Here is a 9,992-nt window from a genome sequence, read left to right as displayed (position 1 = left end):
AGAGGAGTCAGAGCCTCAGAATTCAAATTTCTCATTAATTTTCATCCCCTGCATAGCTAGAGTCAAATTCACTCGTGGTTTTTCTCTGTTTTCCTCATGATTTATAAGCTCCAACAAGCAGCATCCCAGTTTCAGGGGACAGGGTGGAGGGTTCTTCCTGTGATTCAGAAGCCCCTACGGACCTCAGAAGTTGGGTCTTCTGGTTTCTGGTTATGTGTTCTGACTGAAAACCTTGTCTGGTCATTGCGGATTGTTCTCAGTCTGAGTTGTAAATAATTTTGCATTGGAGAGAAATCCTTGCCCTTTCCAGAGGATGGGGTTCTGATCCTGCAGAGTGCCTATCTTAAGCATAGAAGAGACCTTGAATGAGTTCAGGCAATGCTGAACATCAGAAGTATGGGATTTTTCCCTGAGGTGTGGGTTAATCCTATTTTCTACATCCCAATTCAGGCAATATTTAGGTAGACGTACATGACAGCTGGAGCCTGAATGATAGACCATTTGTGGCCATGTCTGTATTGTCTGGGCTTCAATGGCCTTTTGGAACAGCCAGCTGATTCTATCCTTTATAATGCACCAAGATAACCTTTTCCTGGATAATGGAAATGAATACCAGGAAAGAAACCTCCTGCTAGTCTGCAACTTTAAAATAAGACAATAGCGAACCTTGTTGCTCTCTGGATGTCCAATGTCTGACCCAATCATCTCCATGTCACCCACCTATCCCATCATATCCCCAGCAGTGTGGGCATGTCTGCACTCGGGCTGCTGGTGCAGTACTAAGCTGGCCAGAGAGCCCCCTCAGCTTGGTGGCCTGTCCTGTGATTACTGTGTTACATAGTGTGTGTCTCTGTAATGTCATCTGAGGATGTCAGACAACTTTTTTAAGACTCAAGAGCCTCAGGATCATTACTGAGCTAATCAGTGCTCTGGACATAAGCTGTGGCACTCACACGTGCAATTATCTGAACAAAATGTCCAGGGTGGCTGACACTTGCTTAGGAGGCCAGTACACGGTGCATGCTGACTCTGTGGAATTAAAAGTATGTGAGGGCTTATATGCCATGTGAGGGCTTATATGCCATAATTTGTCAGTCTTTGCAGGATGGATATTCACTGAACTCAAATGCATTTTTAATATTTTTTAATAATTTTTAGTACTCTACTTGTGCATTAAGGATGTTTATTTACCTGCGAGATACCAACATGCCCACACTAAGTAATAAAACCAAGCATCCTTGAATTTTCCCTCTTTTAGACTTAATTTGTTTCTGCAGTTACAAAACTGCTCCTTTGTAAAGAAGAAGGAATGAAATAATGGTTTATCTATGACACCGAGTTATAGTTTCCACAGCAGCAGAGGGACCCAGAAGTGCTCAAAGCAGCTCTTTTTGTATTCATGTTTTTTCCTCCGATTCTCCACTTTAATGCAAATGGAGTCTGCAGCTGACATGGTGGCTCTGTCAAGCTGCGTAATGTGTCTACAGTCTAGATCTTACCTCTGTGGAACAATGCTTCCTTCATATTTCAATGGCCATTTGAACACAAGGTAGGTTTCGTTTAATTTCCTTTTGCACTTGCATGGCACTGACTGACCAGTTAAAAAAAACCCAAGAGCAACATGAAACAACAATCAATGAGGCAGTGCCTATAAGGGAAGGACATGGCTCCAGTACTCATGTGCTTCTGAGCAGAGTGCCCAAGGGCCCTGATGTCTTGCATAGGTGAATCAACTAAGTGCAGTTTCAACAGAGTTGTGTACTTGAATGTATGGTACTTCAGCGACTGGTAAGAAGTACCAAAGAAGAGACTGTACCAGAAAGTCTGTTTCCCAGAAGGGCTTTGACATAGCACTAAAACTGGGATGTGGAATGGGAAGTCATCTATTGGCATAAAATATTAGGTTTCTTTGCTTAGAAATGGAAAATCTTGTCACCTTACATTTATTGCCAGTGTTCAAAATACACGAGTTTCATTGTCTCCTCTCTGGAGAAGCACTTTTCTGTAGATCTGCATTACTCTATATTTCTGACCCACAAAGAATGGAAATTTGCTAGTGTGTTTTTTTTTTCTCAGAAGTTTTTTCTGCTCTGAAGTAAGAACAAGGGGAGAAAAGGAATGAACCTTTTCGAAAAGCACAACTTCAGACCTTGTTCCTTGAGTCTAGGAACAGATCTCCAGCCTCTGCAGGAATTCCTGGTTTCACAGAAGACAAATTTCTCTTTTGTCTCTCAGCAAAATTATTAATCACAGTATTTGTGAGATGAAATGAAATGAAATAACTGACCAAAAAAAAAAGGATTTAAATTAAAGTAAGAGTTAACTACACTTTTTCATTTCCTCTGTTTTCCTATTAATGTAAGAAAATAAGAACTATCATTCCAGCTTGCACAACAGCCCCCACCCGCCAAGCAATTGTCTTTATCCCATTGCTAACCAAAAGCACAAGCCATTAATAACGGGCAAAGGAAAGGATATTAAACCTTGCCAGTGTCAATCATGTGGCATGGACATCTTCAGTTAAAACAGTTTTTTCAACAGCATCTTCAATGGTGATCAAAGTATCTCTCATTCTTAAATTTGAGTCATGCATTTTGAAACCAACTGCACATCTACTTTACTAATAACTTCACATGCAATTAGGTTTGGGTTTTATTTATGTGAAAGAGTACTATTTTCTGCTTTAACTATATGCCTGATCATTTCCCTATTTCTATTCTCATGAGAGGTACTGAAAAATTGTTTCCTGTGTAATTTTTCCTAATGCTGAAAGTTCTCTCCTTTCTCACCTGCAGAGTGACAGACAGTTTGGTTTATTCTTGTAGCAAAAGACCTCTTTACCTTTGATATCCTTACTGCTCATTTTAGTAACTTTTTTTCATGCTACTATTTCCTTTCTGTCACTGGATACCAGAATTACACCCAGTTCAAGATAAGGATGTGTTGCATCAGTATAATAACATTTCCTGTTTTGTTCTCTGTTCTTTTGCTAATAGCTCTTCACAATCTGTTGGGCCTCTTGGCAGCTGCTGAACATCATGTTGTTTTCAGAGAAAATCCAAAATGACCCTGAGATGTTCCTTCCATTTATATGTGTTGGTAGGGTTATTTCTCTGAGAATAGGGCTTTGTGTAGCTTAATGGCTAAAATAAACAAATAAAGCTAGAGGACACCTGATCTCACGGCATTTCCCATGAAAATTTATCCACTGTCCAAAAACAATCATTCTGCTACAGAACTAAATGACAGGTGGTCTTTGCATTTCAGTTAATTTCACAGGATCTAGGAAACTTCCAACATTTGTGCCTTGTCCTAGAGCCTCAGTCCTGGACCTGTGGGTCTGGGAAACACAGGTAGATAGTTTGGCTGTTGGGCTCTGGTGTATAGGCTGTGATGTGGTGAGAGGAGGACAGAGAGACACATCTGCTCATGTCATACAGTACAGAGCACAGTCTTTGATGCTCATGCAGGAGGTCTCGGACAAGCTTGTTTCTGTAGGATGCTGGCTGCAGAGGATAAGTCTAGGAAGAGTTTGGCCTATGGTCATGGACTCTCAGAGCAATATCAGACAGGAGTGCTCGAAACCTGCAGCTCTTGAAAGCGTTGAGGTCCTCAGAAGCTGCTAGGAGAGCACAAGCTCTGCTGCTGGCCATGGAAATGAGGTGGAACTGACATTTTGGATAAAAAACTGACAAGAAGTGACCTCTGTTTCTGGCTGGATCTACACTGCATTTCTAGTGTAGGCATTGATTAGCTGTGGGTTAACCCTCTCATAGGGGAGGGAGGAGCTTGTGTTCTATTGCCTTGGAGAGCTGCCTCCCAGAAGTCATGGACCCAAAATCCAAAGAATAAATGTCTTTAAAAAATGTTTGCCTAATGTTAAGTAACTCCATCATACATTTCCTGTGTAACTATGGATTGCCTGTATTATACTGCCTACATCCTATGGGGAAAGCAGATGGGGTAGAGTGTCTTTCCAGCATCTTTCCAGCATCTTTCCAGCAACTGCTGCTTCTTATCAGCACCTTGCAGGCTTGTATACAAAGACTCATAGATCTGTGAAGTAGCCCTGGTAAACCCTGCCTGGGTTTGCAACAAGCCGTAGTTACATATAAACTCTTTTCCACGTAGAATCCTGCAGAAATTAGGAGTTTGACCCGGGTGACAGTGGAAAAGTGAGCAATTGATACACCAAGACTGTGTTATGCAGTGGGAGTAGGCATGGTGACCATCAATAAGAATAAATAACTCATTTTATATTGATGGGAAAAGAAGACTGGGTCCTGGAACAGCTCATCTCACAAGATGACTTGCAGGAAATCATATGGAAAGCTGCAAGAAGGCTTTTGATAAACAGAGGATTCCTGGTTAGTGAGGGAAGGCAAAATAGAGTGTGTTGAGTTTCTGTTTTCATGGTGGAAGAAACAAGCCTGATACCTGAGGTAATCAGTGCGAAAAGGCACTCTGCATACCATTTGGTATCTCTAAAGAGATAGGCAACTGTCTATATTCTCAAAATTTCTTGCAGCTGGCCAAACTGGGAACATACAGCACAGTAAACACCCTGTTTCCTGACATACTCTATCCTAATTTCCATGTAACTAGCTGATGAGAGTCAGGCCCAGAGAAGGTTTTCATGCTGATAGTCCTCCCTGTTTTGACAGGTGCTCTAAGGTCTAAGGATTAGGTGCTTTAAGGTTTTCTGAACTCCAGCAGGGGAATCCTTAGGGCTTGGATACCTGAGTGCTTCAAGTATAGAAAAACTTATAAAAAAAGGTTGAATTTTTTTATTCTAGAAAAAGTAACTTGGGTGAAATTTCCTTTTTATGAAAAGCCTTCTTTTTTTTCCAAAATATTTTAAACTTTTAGGGAATGCAAACTTCAAGATGCAGACAGATCTGATAGTAAATACAATTAGATTATAAAGGAAAAAAAGTTCTTCTAAAAATCCAGTCCATAACCTTGAGAAAAAAGATAAGACATTTTCCTAAATAGTGGTATAATCAAAAACATAAATAATTTTTATAACAAAACTCTGCGTCTGCATGCTTTCAGTATGTCATGACCCTCTGTTGTCAGTAAGACATTAACTTCCAGTAACTCATGTACATTCAGGAACAAACAAAAATATTTAGTAAGAACTCATTATAAACAATATAATTTATCAACAAATTATCTTCAATGACTTTCCAGAGAGTCCTCATTCATTTTAGTTGTGTAAATTAATAAGAATTGTGTCTTATGCATCTGAGTTATGATTTCCAAAATGCCATGTATTTGTAGACATTTCTTCCCAAGAAATTGTGTAGAAAAAAACCTCTTTATTCTCAAGATAGAGGTCAGATAAGAGTAACAGTGATGTGCTGAATAATTGTTTCCACAGTAATGAAACACAGAGTGGGCACTGCATGGGAGGAAATTAGCTTCCCGTGCACTCCAAGGGGAAGATTTGCTATAAGGACCTGAGACTTCTGGAATTAATCTATGCTACTACATCAAGCAATGTCTTCCTGTGTATCTCATGGCCTTAAGTTATCAAGCATAACTTAAAATTTGGAAGGTTTCACTTACACACATCTTGTCTGTCCTGTGAAGTTATTTAGGCACAAGAGGGCTGGTTTGTTTGATGTTTCTTTTGTGGAAAAACCTTGGACAGGTTTCTTGCCCAAAGATAATTGCCTGCTCAGACTCACTCTCACCTCTGTATTTTAAAGTATTCTGGCATCCAAGGACAGGACCATCTGTGGGAATGGAAGATCCTGAAGACTCAGTGAAGTATTTTAATTTCCATAAGAGTAACAGATCTGCTGAACCGATTCTCTCCCTGGTGGGCTTTGTGGTGTCCCCTCGGGGATCCTGCTGGTGGCCTGGTGACATTCAGACATTCAGAACAGCTGCTATTATTTTCATTCTGTCTGGCTGTATCCAGACTCTGTGGGATGGCAGTGCAGCTACTTTCCTTTTGGGGCAAGGCATGGAGCAGAGAAATTGAAAACTTCTTTATGAATGGAAATTGGTTTTAAGACACATGGGCTTTGTTAACGATGTTATGTTTTTTTGTTTTAATATTGTTCTTGGCCTGACAAGCATAACTATCACTGTTAAGATCTTTTCTAAACTGCTAGTGATCAAATAACATACCAAGTAATGTATGAATGTGCAACCCAAAGGAAATACATGCCATCCACATAAAAAAGGACAGATATAATTCTTGTTATTTTAGCCAATTACTTCCTTCAAGATGGTGTCACCTCCATTTTGCATTCTCTGAACTTTAATACACTATCTGGCAACTACAGTGGACTTGAAAACCTTATAAGAGATTTGATATCTATGGTTTGGAGGAATGAAGGAGAGAGATGAGTATGGTAAAAATACTGATGGCTTTCTAATACTTTAAAACTTATTAATCCTTTCCCGTCCACATGCATGTCCTCACTGTTGTGTGAGAGCTGGCCATGTTAGTTGACCTTGACTGGCTACCAAGGCCCCACCGAGTTGCTCTATTAACCCTCTCCCTCAACAGGACAGGAGGAGGAAATACTGTTAAAGTCCATGGGTTGAGATAAGGACAGAGAGATCACTTACTAATTAGTGTCAAGAGCAAATCAGACTCAAGTTGGGGAAATTAATTTATTGCCAGTTAATAACAGAGTAGGATAGTAAGAAATAAACCAAAACTAATCCCACCTTCTTCCTACCCCTCCCTTCTTCCCAGGCTCATTGCCAACTCTTCTACCTCCTTTTCCCAAGTGGCACAGGGAGATGGGGAATGGAGGTTTCAGTCAGTTCATAACATTTTGTTTCTGCTGCTTCTTCTTCCTCACACTCTTCATCCGCTGCAATGGAGGGGGTCCCTCTCTCAGGAGACAGTCCTTCACAAACTTCTCCAACGTGGGCTCTTCCCATGGGCTACAGTTCTTCACAAACAGCTCCAGTGTGGGTACTTTCATGAGCTGCAGCCTTCAGGAACAGACTGATCTGATGCGGGTCCACCACAGGCCACAGGACCTTCCAGAACACCTGCTCCTGCATGGGCTCCTTTCAGTGGCCTCAGTTCCAGCCAGGAGCCTGCTCTAGCATGGATCTACGGCTTCCTTCAGAGCACATTCACCTGCTCCACTGTTGTCCTCCTTGGGCTGCAGGAGGGCAAACTGTCATCACGATTTTCTTCATGGGCTGCAGGGGGATCTCTGCTCCAATGCCTGAAGCACCTTCTCTTCCTGCTTCTTCAGTGACCTTGGTCTCTGCAGGGTTGTCTCAGTCTTCTCTCACAGTTGCTGCGCAGCACTTTTTACCCTTCCTTAAATATGTTACCATAGAGGTGCTACCAGTGTTGCTGATGGGCTCAGCTTTGGCCAGCGGTGAGTCTGTTTTGGAACTGGCTGGGACTGGCTCTATTCAACATGGGAGCAGCTCCTGGTGTCTTCTCACAGAAGTCACTCTGTACCCTCCCAAGTTTTGCCACATAAAGCCAATACACTCTGGTTAGGCATGTATCCCTCCAACAGTGTCTTCTTGAGATAACTGTCTCAAACTTCTCAATGAAAGGAACCAGCAGAGCTATTTGGGGACCAGCCCATTCTTCTTATCACAATGTGAGTGGTAATAGGACCGCATGATCAACAATAAAGACCAGGGGCAACTCTTACCTTGGGAGGAGTCCATCCCCATTACAATATTATAAACCTTGAAAAATCTTTCTGATTTCTCTTTTACACAAAGCACAAGATGCTTTTGTTAGCCTCAAGAAAGGTACCATGACACAGAGGAACAGGAAGGACACTGCAACCTCAGTAGGGTGAATCCTCACCAGCTAAAAAAAAACCTTAGATGTAACAGGTGGGGACATAGCCAACATCTTCCCCTGCTGTCCCACCATTTTCTGCCAGTGCTCCCTGGGTTGGCCTCAATGAAAGTAGAAAGCAAAACCTTTCCTGACAGGACCACCTGTGTCCAGATGTTCCCTACTGTGTGTACTGATGGTCTGCAAGCAGGGAGCAAAAATTTTACACAGCAAGTATTTCCTGCCTAGTAGAGTTAGGTATTAGACAAGTAGGACTACCATGCTGTTAGACTAAACACTGCTTCTTGAAGCAGAGTGAACCCTGAAGTTGCTGAATTGCTGTTTCCCTATCTCTGCTTTTTATCTGAGGACTTTTTCTGTGTTACTATTTTTTCCTCTGTCATGCTTGAATGCCTAAGTATTAAGATGTCAGTAACTTCTTTTGATTTGGGTTTTCAGTTTTGGGATCTCACATGCTTTAGCGTGCATGCTTTTCACAGCCTAGAAGTAATTTTGCCAACACAATTGAGTCAAATTCATACTCATGCTGCACCAAAACCAGTCATTGAACCACGGACAGCTGAATCTCTGGGCCATTGACTCCTAGTGCTGATAAGGACTTGTGGGGTCAGCTACAGCATCATGATACCAATACTAAATTTTTCTCTAATATCAAGTGGCAGCTCCACTAGGTTCCCAGGAAACTCTTCCAGTGCTTTACTACCTTTCCTGTCAACAGATTTTTCCTGCTGTCTTGCCTAACTATTCCCCACTTCAGTTTAAACCCATTACTTCTTGACCTCTTTGCTTTGAGAACAGATGATTCCCTTGCTTGCTGAAGTACTATGCATACTGGCTGCCAATGGAGCATGATGCATCTCACTCCTCAAAGAAATCTCTTGAGGTATTTCTGTAAGCACACTTTTCCATATACTTATCAGTAGAATTTTTTTTAAAGATGGGCCAAAAGTTACAAGGCATTCAACATTGATTGTAGTTTCTTATGAAAGCTGCAGAATGGCTTTTGCTCAGCTGGCAACTATCCTCTCTAGCCAGGAGCTCAATCCCTGCCTGCAGCATGATCTGGGAACAACCTGGGCATGGGTAGCAAACTACAGGATGAAGGGCTCTTCCGAAGGGCTCTTCTGAGGTGTGCAGCAACACTATAAGAATCTCTGATCTAAGTTTCAGTGGACTTTACGATAGAATAACCTATTGTATGTCCAGGCAATGGAAGTTAGCTTTACCTGAATATATTCAACCTTTCCCCAGAGTAACCTAACATGTTGTGTTTAGAGGATGTTGAACCTACCACTGAATGCAGATGGTTACGCCAGACTTTTTTCCAAGTCTCTCACATCAGGAAATGAGGAAGACCTTGATGTTGATGAAACTTCACAAACCTGAGCAAGGAGTAGTTTGTGAACTTTTTAAAATAGGGTTCTGATCTGACCCTGACTGGTTGACGAAAGCATTGTGAGATTTCATTGTTGCAGGTGGGTTTTTTTTAGCTCTTTTGCATCTTCTGGGTCATATGAGAAACGCAACCCCCAGACCACTTCAAAGGAAGCGCAGTACCAAGAACTGGGGAGAGCAAGGGTGTGACATCAATAAGATTTTTGCATACTGGAATAGGCTTGGTACATCTTTGTGTATTGATGTGGAGTTGCTGCATGCTGACAGTAGAGTCCCAGGAACACTGGAAGGGACAAATGGTATTCATAACTCTGCCAGGGGAAAAAAAAAAAAAGAGTTTGAATAACCACAGAATAAAATCTATCAGAGACTTAATTTAGCTGATGATGCAGAAAACTGGTTTCTCAGCACCTTCTTTGTTCAGTTTAGCTTCAGTGAAGCAGTTTCCTTCACTAAAAACTATTCCTGATTCACCAGGGACTTTTAGAGCTGTTCTCAAGAAGCTTTCACCTGACTAGACCAGGCAAAGCTGTCACTTGTTTTCAAGCAGAATGTTTCAAAGCAGTCTCTGTCATCTGAGTGTCCCTTCTTTGTCCTCCCCAGCCAGCATATTTATTGCAATATAATGGTACTAAAATGGAATAATTTGCAATTAACGGAAAAACTATGCTAGTGGTAAAAGATATCTGAATGATTTGAACTATGAGATGCCACCTCTGATAGATATTTAAGATAATTACTACAGTCATTTGCATGTTCTGCTCTCTTCAGTGGGAGGTGTCTCAGGATT

Source organism: Corapipo altera, unplaced genomic scaffold (genome assembly GCF_003945725.1).
Source record: "Corapipo altera isolate COAL_440 unplaced genomic scaffold, ASM394572v1 0, whole genome shotgun sequence".
Classification (NCBI taxonomy): Eukaryota; Metazoa; Chordata; class Aves; order Passeriformes; family Pipridae; genus Corapipo; species Corapipo altera.
Note: the sequence above shows the minus strand (reverse complement) of the source record.